We start from the raw sequence: 14,216 nt of genomic DNA, 5'->3' as shown, positions 1-14,216 counted from the left end.
AGGGCTCTATAATTAATACTAATATTCGGAGGAAGTTAGCAGATTTATGATTGCCCTACAAGACTGATTTTTGAGACAGCTATTATACAAGTATTTGTACCAATGTAAAAAATTTAATGTAGTGTTCACCTCTGAAACTATTTCACGTCAGCAGAAGACACAACATCCTGTGCCTCACAGTATTTTGATAAGATGATGTAAAGTTTGGAATCTCTAGGCAGAAAAGAAAAGAAATAAAAACACACACATCTGGAACCCAGCTGAAGAAACTCCACAATCCCTGTTTCTTTTTTATCTTCTCCTTCATATCCTCTTTATCTGCTGTGGACCTATCAGTGCTAAAGAATTCCTGAGACACCTTGAAGGGGTCAGGAAAGATGATCACAAACGGAAGAGTTAGGTCTTGTTGATTGTTTAAATGTGCAATTTATTTGATTAATGATTGCTTCACAAAGTCATAAGTCACAGTGGCCTGCAACTTGATTTACAGCTGTAGTTTCATTCCGTAGTACAAGTTATGACAGGGTTTAAGAAAATAACAATAGCAGTGATTTATATGACAAGATAGAAACTGACATGTTTTAGCAGGGAAGATCCTGACCATGCTATTTCTGTATTTGCTGCAGCAAGCAAATATGAAGGCTTGCAAGAATAAGAGTACACAGTATTAGATATGACTTGATTTAACAGGATTATTTTGAGATTGGCAAGTCTAAAATTTGCCTGTCAGAATAACTATCCTTTATAGTTCATGATGTTGGATTCACTTTACCTCATGAGTTCTCGTTTGATTTTTTTTGTAGTTCCAATCCCATGTGATTCTCTGTACTATGTCTAAAATACTGCGAGACTTGTGTGTGCGTGTGTGCATGCCAGTGCACACACATACCTCTGAGAACATACGACTGGCCTGGAGTCCGCATACATGGATTCTAGTCTGAGTCTAGGTGACGGCACAGAAATGTTGCCATCTAATTCTTCTATGAGTATAAGTATGTTATACAACCTGTTTCCTTTCCTGTGAATGGCTGTACAACTTACCTAAGAATGTACTAGTTTTGTTTGAGGTGACACATAAAATTACTGTGTAAATAGATGAATTATGGAATTGAGTTATTATTTAAATGTATTTTAATAAAAAATAATTTAAAATATTAGATACATTTATCTCTATACTATTTCTTACAATGTAACTTTATTTTCTATATAATTATAGTTGACTGTACAGTGTATACATTTATCTCAGGTAATAAAATAATTTCCTTAGATCATACAACATATCCATTGTTGTTAGCAGCTTTTATTGCTAAAATTCCATTCATAACAGTGGGTGTGGCAGGCAGAATAATGACCTCCCAAAGATGTCTACATCCTTCCTGAACCTCAGACCTATGAATGTGTTTCTTTCCTTGGCATTCTGCGCATATGATTAAGGTTAAGGACCTTGTGAAGAATCAACTAGCCTGGAATATCCTTGGGCCCGCAAAATCAGAGCTTTTTTCTTCTGTAGTTGAGTTCAGAATTGAGGAAGATAGGACAATAGAAGAATGGTCCCAGAGTGCAGTGCTGCTGACTTTGAAGAGGAAGGGGGCCGGCAGCAAACAAAGGAACAAAGAGCAGGTATCCTTCCTGGAGAAACTGCAAAAGGCATCCAAGCAGATACCTCCTGTGAGTCCCCAGAAGGGATTACAGCCCTGCTAACACCTTGATTTTAACCCAGTGGAAATTTTGCCTGACTTCTAACCCATAGAACTTAAAGAAGATAAATTTGTCTTGTTTTGAGGACTAAGTTTTGGGATAATTTGTTATGGGAACAATAGGTAACTAATAGACTGGGAAATGTTGGTGAATTCAGACCAAAAATGGTAAATGTTTGTATGTGTACATGGTGTGTGTGTCGTGTTAGTTAATGTAAATTTCCAATATATTGTGACATGTCCCGTGTTCCAGTTTATCAGTTAATAATGACTGTTCCACGGACAAACACAAATGTAGGTGCAGGTACCACTTTAGAGTCGAGGCTCTTACTGATCGCACATGTTCACCTGCCGTACCTTCTGAGATATAACTGAAACGGGTATAAACATATCGCAAAGCACATGAAAAAATGGCAGTTAGTAACTTTAAGAAAAACTTATTTTTATATGTAAAAATAAATATGACCCACAGAGGCTACTTAGTACAACACAAAATAATAATTGCGATAAAATAATGAAACAATTGCATATACATTTAGGTAAATTTATTTTGGAAGAATGGAGGATAGATCCAAGAGGTAGAGAGAGAAAAGATTATCTGCTGTAGGAAAAAAATCAGTTTAAGAAAGTGGAATGAATGGACCGCAGCCTCGACCCCAGCCCTATCCCGCTGCCCTAGGTATCTCCGACTTCAGCTCTTAGGCTCCTCCTTTTGGGGCTAGCCCACAAGTCTTTAAAAAATGAGTGCTGCAATGATCTCTTGGTTCAACAACCTGGGATTTGGAGCTCCACTGAGTGTAGTCAGACTTGCACCTGTCTTTCTATTTACCACCTGTTAGTGAATTCCAGAGGCAGCTCCTCCTTACCTCCACTGCAACTTATTAGTAGAATATTCTGAACTAAGTTGCCCTCAGTATTTAGTTTCTCAGCACAGGCTCATAGGTCTTTGTTAAATAGTTGTTAAATATTGTATCCGCAGGTTATGGCTCTCCTCTCTGCTGGAGATTTAGGTGTTAGAGTGATCAATAGGCAGCTTGCAAGCAGGGCTCTCGGAGGTGGCCTAGAGAGGGTATAGGAGATGAGTGAGGCAGCCAAGGGCTGAACTCTGCAGCACCCAAAGGGAAAGACTGGGAATCGCTATTCAGTGAGATAAGAGGGGAACTAGTGCACGGTGGTAACCATGGAAGCAAATGGTTTCAAAGAGGATGAAGAGGCCATTTATATACAATTTGAGTGGAGGACAAGGTTGTGGTGGTTGCTTTCACAATGCAGAAATTGTCTGTGACCTGGGCAAGAGCGGGAAAGGGCAGTATCTGTGGAGTCCTGGCCAGCTGGCCCACTGCAGTGAGGAGGGCAGGCATCACAGGGCCGTGACAAGTTCCCTTTGGATGCCTTTATCCAAAACATCCGCCTAAATTTCAGCTTTGTTTCAAATTCAGATGACATAAACATTAGCTAGTATTATAGTTGTATCTGTTTAAAAGCACATTAACTTACTCAAAGTAAACAGCACTTTCTACTCTTCAGATACAGACAGTTGTATTTTAATTTTGAAATATGCATGTTTATTGAGTATGTGCCACTCTCCTAGATCCTGTGAGAAATACAGAATAAAGCAAACTTATTCTGGAGTGTAAATTGTATCCATTAAAATCACTAAAGTCCCTGACCAAAGGGTAGCATTGATACAGTAGTAATAAGGTGTCTATTTAGCTAGTCTGAACTTCATTGCCCGGAGCTCAAAGGCTGCGAGCTGGGAAGGAAGGTGAATGCCCTGGGGCAGGGAGGAGGGAAGGCATTTAATACCTTTTCTGTAACTAATGCTTGTTAGAGTTGGGGAAAAAGAAAGTAACTAACAGGTCTACATTGCCTACTGTGTGTTAGATGCAAAGGTTGTTGTTTTCTGTGTGGTATACATTTATCCTCATAGCAACTTGAGGCAAGATTTATGAATGAAGAAACAAAAACTGGAAGAAGGGAAACAAAGCTGGGAGTGGTAAAGTCGCTATAATGTGGCGCAGATACAAAGTGGCGCAACCCAACGCTGAGATACACTTACCTCTGCCTCGTGCAGATAGTAAGTGTCCCCTCCCTAGGTAACTGCTAAAAGCCCGAGTCATTTTTCACCTGAAGATGAAATCTTGAGACATTCAAACTGTTTCTATTACAATATAGTAAATGGTGTTTGTAAGGCAGTTAAGAAATACAGAGAAATAATTCAGCCCAAGTTTTTGGGCAGTGAATATCAGTATGGCCTATTGTGTTCAAAGTAATTTAGGAAAATTGTGTATTTGTGTCTTTTAAGAGTAATATATGTAAAGATCCATGTGCTAAGTCATTACTCTTACTGCTAATTTTTAAGTGAAGCAATTAATATTAATTATAGCTTTCAGAATTAATCATTAAATTTAGGAAAAGTTAGTAGCCCTGCTTTTTTACCACTTTACATATGAAATCTTTTTGAATATTCAAAAGAATATTTAAAGTCTTACCAATTTAATTTAATTAATCTATTTGATAAGCATACTTTAATACCCCACTGTTATAATGACAAAATTTCCTATTGCTTTAGTAACAGTGGCTAAATTTGTTAACTACAAATATCATTCTCCAAATTACTTTATATGATTTCTGTTAATGGTTTATGTTCTTAGAGCATGAATGAGGTCTAACATTATTTTACAGTGGGGTAACATCCTTCCTTCAAATGACACACTAATCAAATATACCAGTTAAAATGGACACACCTACATAGTTACATTTACAGAGCTGTTATCTTTAAAAGTTATATATTCAATGATACATTCTTTTAATTTTCTCTGTGTAAGGGAAATCTGTGGTAAGGGAAAAATACTAAAAGTTTCCATTTCCTCATGTGTTAAGTCTTCTGCCTTTTTCTTTTCTGGCCACTATTCTTACATTGAATTTCCCATGCAAAAAAAATTGCTCCAAATAAACTTATACTTTATTGCAATCTATAAATATTAAAATACATGGCACTGTGACTTACACTACATTCTATTTACTGGCACATCTCATTTTTGCCATTGCTTCTGTGTAGAGACATAATGCCGTGAAAGTGGGGCTTCTTCGGTGTAGATCCTAGAGCCAGCAGGTACCAGCAGTATAAACTGGGCAGCGTGTTAATCCGTGGATTCCCTAAGATGATGCTGATGGTGCTTCATTTACTGTTGGCCTCTAGGGAGGTGATAGACACAATGTATTACTACAGCATTAGCAACCTAGTAAGCACTAAATAAAGATTAGTGGAGAAATTTTGTTTCTGATTTTTTTTGTGCATGCACGTGTGTATGTGTGTGTATGTATGTGTGTTATACAGGAATCTCTTTAATTGGGGTAGTATTTGAGTGAGATGTACATGGGTGGGTGGATGAAAGGATGGATGGATGGGTATATGTTGTACATCTTCCACAGGACTCGACTCTGATGTTAAGTTAGTTTTGTACAATTTTATTTCTTACGCATACTGGTGGAGTACATATGGCCAGTTGAAATTTCTCAGCATTCCCATCTGGATGATGATTTGCATTCTGGTTATTATGGTACATACAATTTTTAAAAGGTATTTTTAAAGTGTGTCATTTTGACTCACATTTTGAATTGTGTCATACTTCATGTATTTTATGCAAACACTTGCAGATGGGTTATACAACATTTTTTGTTTCCAGAAAAATCCAAAGAAGATGTATTTATATCTATATAAATATATTAAGGATTTGGTTTGAAAAATTATGTACACACAAAATAGTGAATAAAAATTAACTTATTGAAATGAATGAGTTACTTAGAAGAGAAAAGTCATGTAACCATCAGCTGGCATGAAAGCTTTGGCCCAGATGCAGTATTCCTGGACTCCTTTCCTTACACAGCCTCCCTGGCCTCCTTTCTCACATTTGGCAACAGAAATGTTTTCTTCATTTGTATGGTGATCATTTCCTTGATTGTTTTTCCACACTACAGCCTTAAAATGTATCCCTCCAGGCTATAGATTTGCAAGTTTTAAAATGTTTCCTTTATGTAAAGATTTTACTGGGATACTCGTGGATTGAACTAGACAGGGTTCGTTTCTCCTTGTAGATGGGTAGGTCCATACCTGCAGGCGAATGTCAGCAGAGGTGCCTGCAGTGAGGCCGTGACACAGTGGATGAGAGCACAGACCCTAGAACAAGAGACCCGAGTTCACAGATTACACTAGCTTTAGTAGTTTGAAGAAGTTACTCAGCCTTCCTGTAACTCAGGTTCTTCACCTGTACAATTTGTGTAATAAATTGTTCTTCACCTGTAATAATTGTGTTGGCTCATTGGGTTACTAGGAAAACTAAATTCATTAACTTTGTAGAGTGCTATATGTTTGTCGAGAAAATGTATTATAATAACAGTTGTAATTGTGTCATTAGCAGTAACCCTTGGTTTACTCACAAAGGCATGAGTTGCTAATATCAAATGCATTCATCAATCCATGAAATCACTAACAGTATATATACTATGATAGCCAATTATTATAATGGTAGTGTTTTTTAAAAAATAATATACAAGTGTGAGAATGCAATTGTAGCATCGTACTTTATCTTTTTGTCGTTGACCATTAATGATAAACACAGATAACCTCTCTTCTGTCGTGGGGTTTACATAATCTCTGTTGGCTTGACAGCACGTTGCACAAGGCTGTGCCATGCTCTCATCCTGTTTCTTCTGTGCACAGCTGAGAGAGCAAAACAAAAGAGCACTAAGAGAGAGTGAATGCTTTCCTGGCTCCAAAGCATTCCATTCCATTCAGCATGAGATGGGTTCTGAAATTCTGAGTGCCTTTTAACAATGTGATTCCAAAAACAAGCTCTAAATTTTGGGTGTCATAATTCTGAGGATTTTTTTAAAAAATAGTGCAATCAGCATGTTGACAATTTACAATCATTGCTGGTAGGTGGGTGTGAGAGACAGCATTGTGTGACAGAAAGATGTAAAGCCTGATGCATGAATTTGTTAAGGTCACCATGATAAAGTACCACAGATTGTGTGTTTCAAAGTGTCCACAGGGTTACTTTCTTCTGAGGCTGTTAGATGGCTGTCTTCCCCCTGTGTCTTCCCATGGTCCTTCCTCTGTACATGTCTATGTCCAAATTTCCTCTTCTTATAAAGTCCCTGATTAGGACCCATCCTAATGACCTCATATTTGCTTGTTTTCCCTTGTAAAGAGCCTGTCTCCAGATATAGTCACATTCGGAGGTACTGGGGGTGAGGACTTCAACATGCGGATTTGGGAGACACAAACCAGCCCCAAACACCTACATATCAGGGTACAAATTTTCCGATTCCGTTTTCCTGACAGATTTCAGGGCGACGCTTGTCTGCTGTGGTCTGCGTAAATTTTTTCTCAGCTGTGACGTGATATAGATGAAATTTATACAAATATAAGTAATCTAAAGATTAGCATTCATAGATATCTGCTCGGAGAGGAATAGAACTTTTTTACAAGTAATTTTAACAATACAGTCAATTCATAATTTTAGTTCTATTATTTTAAAAAATTAATGTAACATTGAAAAGCCACTGTCTCTTCAATGACTATCCCCAATCTTTGTTTCTTCTCTAAGAAACAAGTTTGATTTGTACTTTAGAGGAGCACTGTTCAGTAGAACTTTCTGTGATGCGGAAATGTTGTGTATCCGACGTATGTGAGTAATGATGATGGTCACTCAGTACACATGATTGACTCAGCACTTAAAATGTGGATGGTAAGACTGAAGGACTGAATTTGTAGTTGTAGGTTTATTTTTTAACTTTAACTAATTTAATATCAATAACAACTGTGGTTAGTGTTACTGCTTGGTACAGTAAAATTTTAATACTTTTTCTGAGGCTATTTTTAACTATATCTGGACATAACAATGGTGTACGTGTTTATGTGTGGGAAGAGAACTATAAAATATAATCAAATTTCACTACTTTTTTGTTCTATATAGTTTTTCAGTTATTGTTTTCTATATATCCAGGCTATGTGTTTATGCCTATATATAATGATAAAAGCTCTAACTCTTTGGTTGATTGTCATTTATGTTATAATCTTTGTATAGAATTTTGTCTAAAATTCATCCTGGTTGCATATTTATATTACTTTTCTTAAAGTAGAATGTCTTTGGTATATATTATATTTTATCATATTAATTTCTTCTAGGTTAGGTTGTTTTGCTTTAAATGTACCTTTTAAAAAGGGCATACAGCTGTATTTTCAACAATTCAATTTGGTAACTGCCTTTTTAAAAAGTGAGATTATTCCTTTGTTTAAGTGCACTTTAACTATACTTGAGCAAGCCAGTTGAGTGTGTGAATATAGCTAAAATATAATTAGAACTCTCAATATCATTTGGCTAACATTCTTATTCAGATAATGAAAATCAATTTAGTAAGGGAAGATAGTAACTCTTAATTGATTTAACTGAATTTGAATCTGTGAGCTCTTTTCTTTCTTTAGTTCTGTTCAATTCTACCAGCAGCTTCCGAGTAATGTGTATGAATTTAAATGCCACATACCCTCGCTCTTGGGCAGACATCACCTTTCTTTTTCTTGTACCATATATTGAAATTTTAAATTGGGTTATAAGGCAGGTTATAATATGAGCAAGCTCTTCTGGTTATAATGTTTCACTGTGGAGAATATTTTAGTTTAAATGTTATGGTCAGAGTAAACCAAGTGTTTAGAGAGCAGTCTGTTGAAGGATTCAAACACATCTACATGAAATAGCACAGACATGCAATGTCTTGTTTATCAGAGGCTCAGATGGGACTCCCCACACAGCAGACACTGAAATGGAGATTGGCACGTAGGAAGAACACCTGCAGGGAGTAAAGGAAGCAGGAATGGGTTAAAGGAGAAGTTGACCTTGAGGGTTTACAAGAAGTCTCGGGCAATTATCGTGGCAACTCTGAAGTCAGAGTGGCCCTTCCAACTTGTCTGACATTGAAGTCAGGGTCTGTGCTTTTCTACTGTTCAAAAAAATTTAATGGAGTAAATCTGAAGGTCTACTCAACTTTATTCAATGATTCATGAGTTGGACAGCATACCATCTAGCAAGTAGAAAGTTTTTGGAAAATATATAAAATGGACAGCTTTTTATAGGCAGGGAGGGGTGGGATAGAAAGTCTCTAATAAAGCATGGATTGTTTCAGACGTGGTCACCTTCTCCTGGGAGAAGACTGCAGGTGGGGGTGAGGGGAGTGTGTCTTTTGCAGATTACCTCTCAGGTACTGATCAGGAAATTGCAGATTGACTGTTTAAAACTCACATTCCTGGGAAAGGCTGAAACTGCAATTAAGCCTTGGTTTCCTGACATGGAGTTTAGCACAAGTGGGTCTGTTTGGGGCCTGTTGTTTCTGTTTCAGCGGTACTTTTGCATTGACCAGCAGGTGGGCTGTCCCCAGGAGCGGGTACAATCTTCAGTGAAGCAGCAACTGGGACAGGGCTGTTACTGGGCAGGAACAGTAACAGTCAGAGGGTAAAAGCAAGTGAATGCCATCAAAAGGGAAGTATTCTCAGAATCAGGGGGTCAGCCTTGTCAGTTACTGACGTTAAGTCCGGTAAGATAAGGACTCAAGAATACTCACTGGATTCACAACAAATTAGTCATTGGTTTCCTTTTAGGTGAGGGGAACAGACAACATCTTGCAAGGAATGAAGGAGTGATTGAATGAATCCTAGTGGAGGAAGTGTATTTGATGACGAGCATAAGTCAGTGCTGACCAAAAAGAGCTTATGGAGAGAAAAATTAAAAGAACAGGGAATTAGTGGGTAACATTTCTTACCCCTGAGGAGGTGGGGAAGGCAATGTGCTGGGAAGAAGACAGTGTGGAAAACCCCAACAGCAATTTGTTTATGTAATTAAGCTCTTTTGTTAATTTAAGGGAACAAAAAGTTAGAGAAACACTTAATTTTGTTAATGGCTAAATTTAAGTAAACTTATTTAGATAAAGCAACAGAATGTTAAGTGAGTAACATTAAAACCAAAAGCCAAGCTTACATTGTGGAACATATTCTATTTATCATTTTCTTTGTTTACTAGTCTTTATATGCTCAACTTCATTTAGAAATCTAGAGAATACAAATTGTTGAATTCAGAAATTTTCCTGGGAGAAAAAAGAAAATAAAGACACTGTGTCAACCTCAAATTTAAAAAAAAAATGTAAATGCAAAGTTGAGTTTATTCTGGAATAGCAGAGAATTGTAATTTGGGATAAACAAGCTACAGCAGACACAGGCAAGTCTGTAGAACAAAGGACAGGGGTTTGCCTTTAAAGAGGAAATGAGGGAGTTAAGAGGGATGATTTTGAGTGATAGTCCATTGGAGGAAAGTGAGAGTCTGGATTGGTGATTACTTCTCATTGGCTGAGTTGCAGAGGCTCTTATTGTGTGGCTTCTTGTATGTATCTAGGCAAGAAGAAACATCTTTCTTACTCTTGCTGGAGATTACAAAAGACTTTCTTTCTTGTTACTTTTGCCAAGATATTATGAGTGGTTGAGCATAAGAGATTCCCTGTAAGCCTTTCTGACTCCATCTGAAATGAGGTTTTCTTTATTTCTTTTCACAATTGTTAAAATATGGCAGTCTGGGATAGAGCAAGGATGTTTTAGTCAAATCCCCAAGCCTTGATCTGCATTTCTTAGCTCTCTATATTCTATATTTCATTCATTCATTCATTCATTTAATCAACTTTAATTTAAAAATTAAATAATATTCTAGAGTACCTAATATTTGTAGGCCTTGTTCTGAGTAACTAGTACAGGGGAAGAGGAAACTCCTTTGCCTTCAGCCAGTCCAGGAATCAGTCAGTCTAGTAATCAAGTCCACGTGAGACAGGTTAATGAGCAAAAATAACCAGATTTAATTACATATGTAAGTAAGTGTAAGAACCTTCCACATACATCAGAAAGTCATATGTAAGAGGTTTAGGGACAGAAAGTCAAAACGAGGTGTGTATGGCATTCTGAGAAAACGATGAGGTCAGGTGTTTCAGGGCATCACGGGGAGGAAGGTTGTTGCTGGAGGATAAATGGAGTAGACACTCAGTAATTATGAATTTTTCCTGCTATGTAGGTAGGTCAGAAAGATTATCTCTGATAATCTTTTGTTATGGGCAAGGCCCCTGATTTAAATTCTCCTAGATAGGGTGTAGAGGGCAGATGTTTCTCTTGAGCCCATGCGGTCTTGTTCTTTTAGCTCAAAATTATCCACATACCACAGAGGCACACATCTTGGGGTGACTCATTCTGAACCCCTACGTGGGTATAAGAGTAAAATAAACAAACAAAACCCTACCTTTAGGAGTACTCATTCTATTGGAAAAGAGACAAACAAAATACTCAAGTAAAGTTTGTAATATCATAATTAGTGAAAAGTACTATGAAAGAAGTGCCAGGTTTGGGGCCAAGAAGACTTTCAATTTGAGTTGAGTAGTCGGTGGGGAGCCTTCCTGAGAAGTGATATCAGGGTAAGGATTTAAATAAGGTAAGAATGCAAGACTTTCTCGTACTTTGAGCAAGAGCATTCCAAAGAGAGGAAATGCTTTAGATGCAAAAATATTGAGATAAAGACATTGCTGAAATATTTTATAGCAAGGGGGTCTACATGCTGGAACAAACTGAGCAATGAAGAAAAGATTGGAAGATAAAGTCAGAGAGAGGACATGAAGCTGGGAAGCCCCTGGAATAGATAGGATTGATATTTAGTTGGTTGGTATGATACTGCAACTTCTAATAAGAAATATTAATTTGGTCTTAGTCTTATTTCTGGTCTAGAGTGCTTCAGTACTGGAATTTCCTATGATAAGCACAATAGATTTTATTTTGTTAGGCTAATGAAATTGCATTTAGAAGATATTAGGTAACCTGAAGAGTGGGGCTGGTTGCCAGGGTAACCAACCATGTGATTTGAGGGTTAGAACTTTTTGTCTCACTCCCAGGCCTCCAGGGAGGGGAAAGGTGATGGAAATTGAATAAATCCACTGGCCAATGATTAGAGTCATGCCCATGGGAAATCCCAAAAGAAGAGAGTTCAGAGAACTTCTGGGATGGTTAATGTGGAGAGGTGTGGGGACAGGGAAGCATTTAGAGGGGACATGCAAGTTCCTGGTCTTTTCTCCATGCTTTGCTCTCTAAATCTCTTCCATCTGGCTGTTCCTGAGGTGTGCCATTTTATAATAAACTGATAAGGTAGTAGGTAAAATGTTTCTCTGAATGCTGTGAACCCCTCTAGCAAATTAATCAAATCCAAGGAAGTCACTGGAACCTCTTATCTATGTCCAGTCAGTATGAAGCACAAGTGACAACCTGGACCTGTGACTGTCCTCTGAAGTATGCGCCAGGGGGACAGTCTGGTAGGACTGAACCATTAATGTATAGGATCTAATGCTATCTCAGGGTAGACAGTGTCAGAATTGGATTGAACTATGGGACATTCAGCTGCTGTCCAAGCATTGCTTGTTGGTCTGGGGACCCTTAGCACAACCCTACACTGGAACTGAGTATTAGAATCAGTTTAGTAGGCACGGATCCACTCTTATCAGGTTGATGCCAGAGTGCATTTCAATAGGTCAGGGCCAACTTATACTTCATGTTAAAGTGTTCAAATATCATCTACATAGTGAGAATTTTGAGCAGAAAGGTAACATGATCTGAATGCTTTCATCAAATTATTCCTCTGACATGTGAAAGGAGGAAGGATTAAAGTAAAGAAACCAGTTAGGAGGTTGTGGCAATAATCCAGGCAAAAGATGAGTGTGAATTGAACTCGAGTGTTGGCAGTCGAAGGGTGAGACGTGCTCAAATTCTAGATGGAGTTTGAAGTTAGAGCCGATAGGAACTGCTGACAATGAGGATGTGGGTATGAGAAAAAATAATGAGTCATGCCTACCTCTGAGGCTTTTGGCCTAAGCAAGTGGAAGAATGAGGTCAACAGTAACTGAGATGAGAAAGACAGCACTGAAAGTAGGCTTGAGGAAGATGATCAGGAGTTTGGACATACTAAATTTAAGATGCCCATCAGCCATCCAAGTGAGTTTGTAATTATAGGTCTGGAGTGTAAGAGAGTGCAGGCTGGAGGTGAAACCGTTGAGTCGTCAGTCTATAGGTGTTACTTAAAGCCAGGAGACTACCTGAAATCACAAAGGGAGAGTATAAATAGAAAAGAAAAGAAGTCCAAGTACTGAGCCCTGGAGCACTCTAAAATTAAGTTAGGGGGCAAAAAATATAGAGCCTGCAAAGAAGGAATAACCAGGAGAGTAGAAGGAAAATCAGGGGACACTAAGAGAAGAAAATCATGTACAGAGAGGGTGATGCTCAACTGTGTCAAATGCTGCTGATGAATGGGCCAGTAAGATGAGGACTAAGAATTGATGATTGCATTAATCAATGACTTTGGTTTCAAAGCATTCTCTATGCTTCCCTATATGATCATATCAACACCATGCCTGTGGTTGTGGTTCTTTAGGACACAGAAATTCTTGCATATTAACCCTTATTCTTCATTAATCTTGTGCAATTTTCTTGATTAATATAAAAATCCAACATGAATTCCAAACAGCATTGGAAATCACTTGACAAATATTTAGATGGTCATCTGACCTCCAAATTTAATATGCCAAGTATTCAGAACCTGAAAAGAAATAATAATTTTCTTCATTTTCAACTCAATACTCCCACAGAAAACACCAGCACCCTTAGAAGCCAAATGCCAACATCTGACATGCTTAATAAAACCTTTTCCTTTTAAAATAATCTCACATATGTTATATATAAAACTAAGCTCCTATTCTTCTATAAAAGATCAAAACACATGTTTGGAAAGTAAATTTATATGTATATACATACATATAGAAAGATAAGTTGATCAACACAGGCTTGAATCAATAGGATTCTACAATTTTTTTAATATAATTTTTATTTAATTCTTGTTCACGTACAGGTTTCTGTCTTATATTCCCAACCCTGCCTGCCCCCCACCCCATGCTCCCCGCCTCCCTCCCCCTTCCACCCCCCCACCCTTAGTTATTGTCCATGTGTCCTTTATACTTGTTCATGTGAGTCCATTCCCTTTTCCCCTATAATTCTCTCCCCTCTCCCCTCTGGACCGGATTCTACAATTTATAAAATATATGCACGTATCATATCATTTCACAAATATTATGTAAATGATCACCAACAAAAGGTCTCTGTGTCTCCTGTTAGGTGGTTGCCTTCCCCTCTCGTTATTAGGATTACTCACAGAGATTGTAGGTAGGGAGTGGTTTTCAGAAGAGCATCAGTAAAATGTTATGTAAACCATGAAGTAGGATCCCTACAGTCCTTCCCAGCCTTTTGCAGTAATGTGACTGAGGCACTGCGAGTGGTCTAAAGGGTGAGGAGAGTTCTCAAAGTTCAGCTTACAGCTCTAGTGGGGAGAGCAGGCAACTTCAGAGCATGCTTCACTGGGAACCCTGAAGGCTGGAGGATCAGCCTAATTGGTTCAAACC

The 14,216-nt window shown here is 37.9% G+C and overlaps 1 protein-coding gene across 2 annotated transcripts in view; it reads left to right on the top strand.

Moving 5' to 3' along the window:
• Nucleotides 1-14,216, top strand: part of EDIL3 (EGF like and discoidin domains 3) — a 402,449-nt gene that overhangs the window by 71,596 nt on the left and 316,637 nt on the right. The gene's annotated exons all lie outside the window — the stretch shown is intronic.

The sequence above is a fragment of the Sturnira hondurensis genome, unplaced genomic scaffold, assembly GCF_014824575.4.
Source record: "Sturnira hondurensis isolate 20B ecotype Veracruz unplaced genomic scaffold, ASM1482457v3 Scaffold0021354, whole genome shotgun sequence".
Lineage (NCBI taxonomy): Eukaryota > Metazoa > Chordata > Mammalia > Chiroptera > Phyllostomidae > Sturnira > Sturnira hondurensis.
Note: the sequence above shows the minus strand (reverse complement) of the source record. Positions and strands in the feature narration are given on the sequence as shown.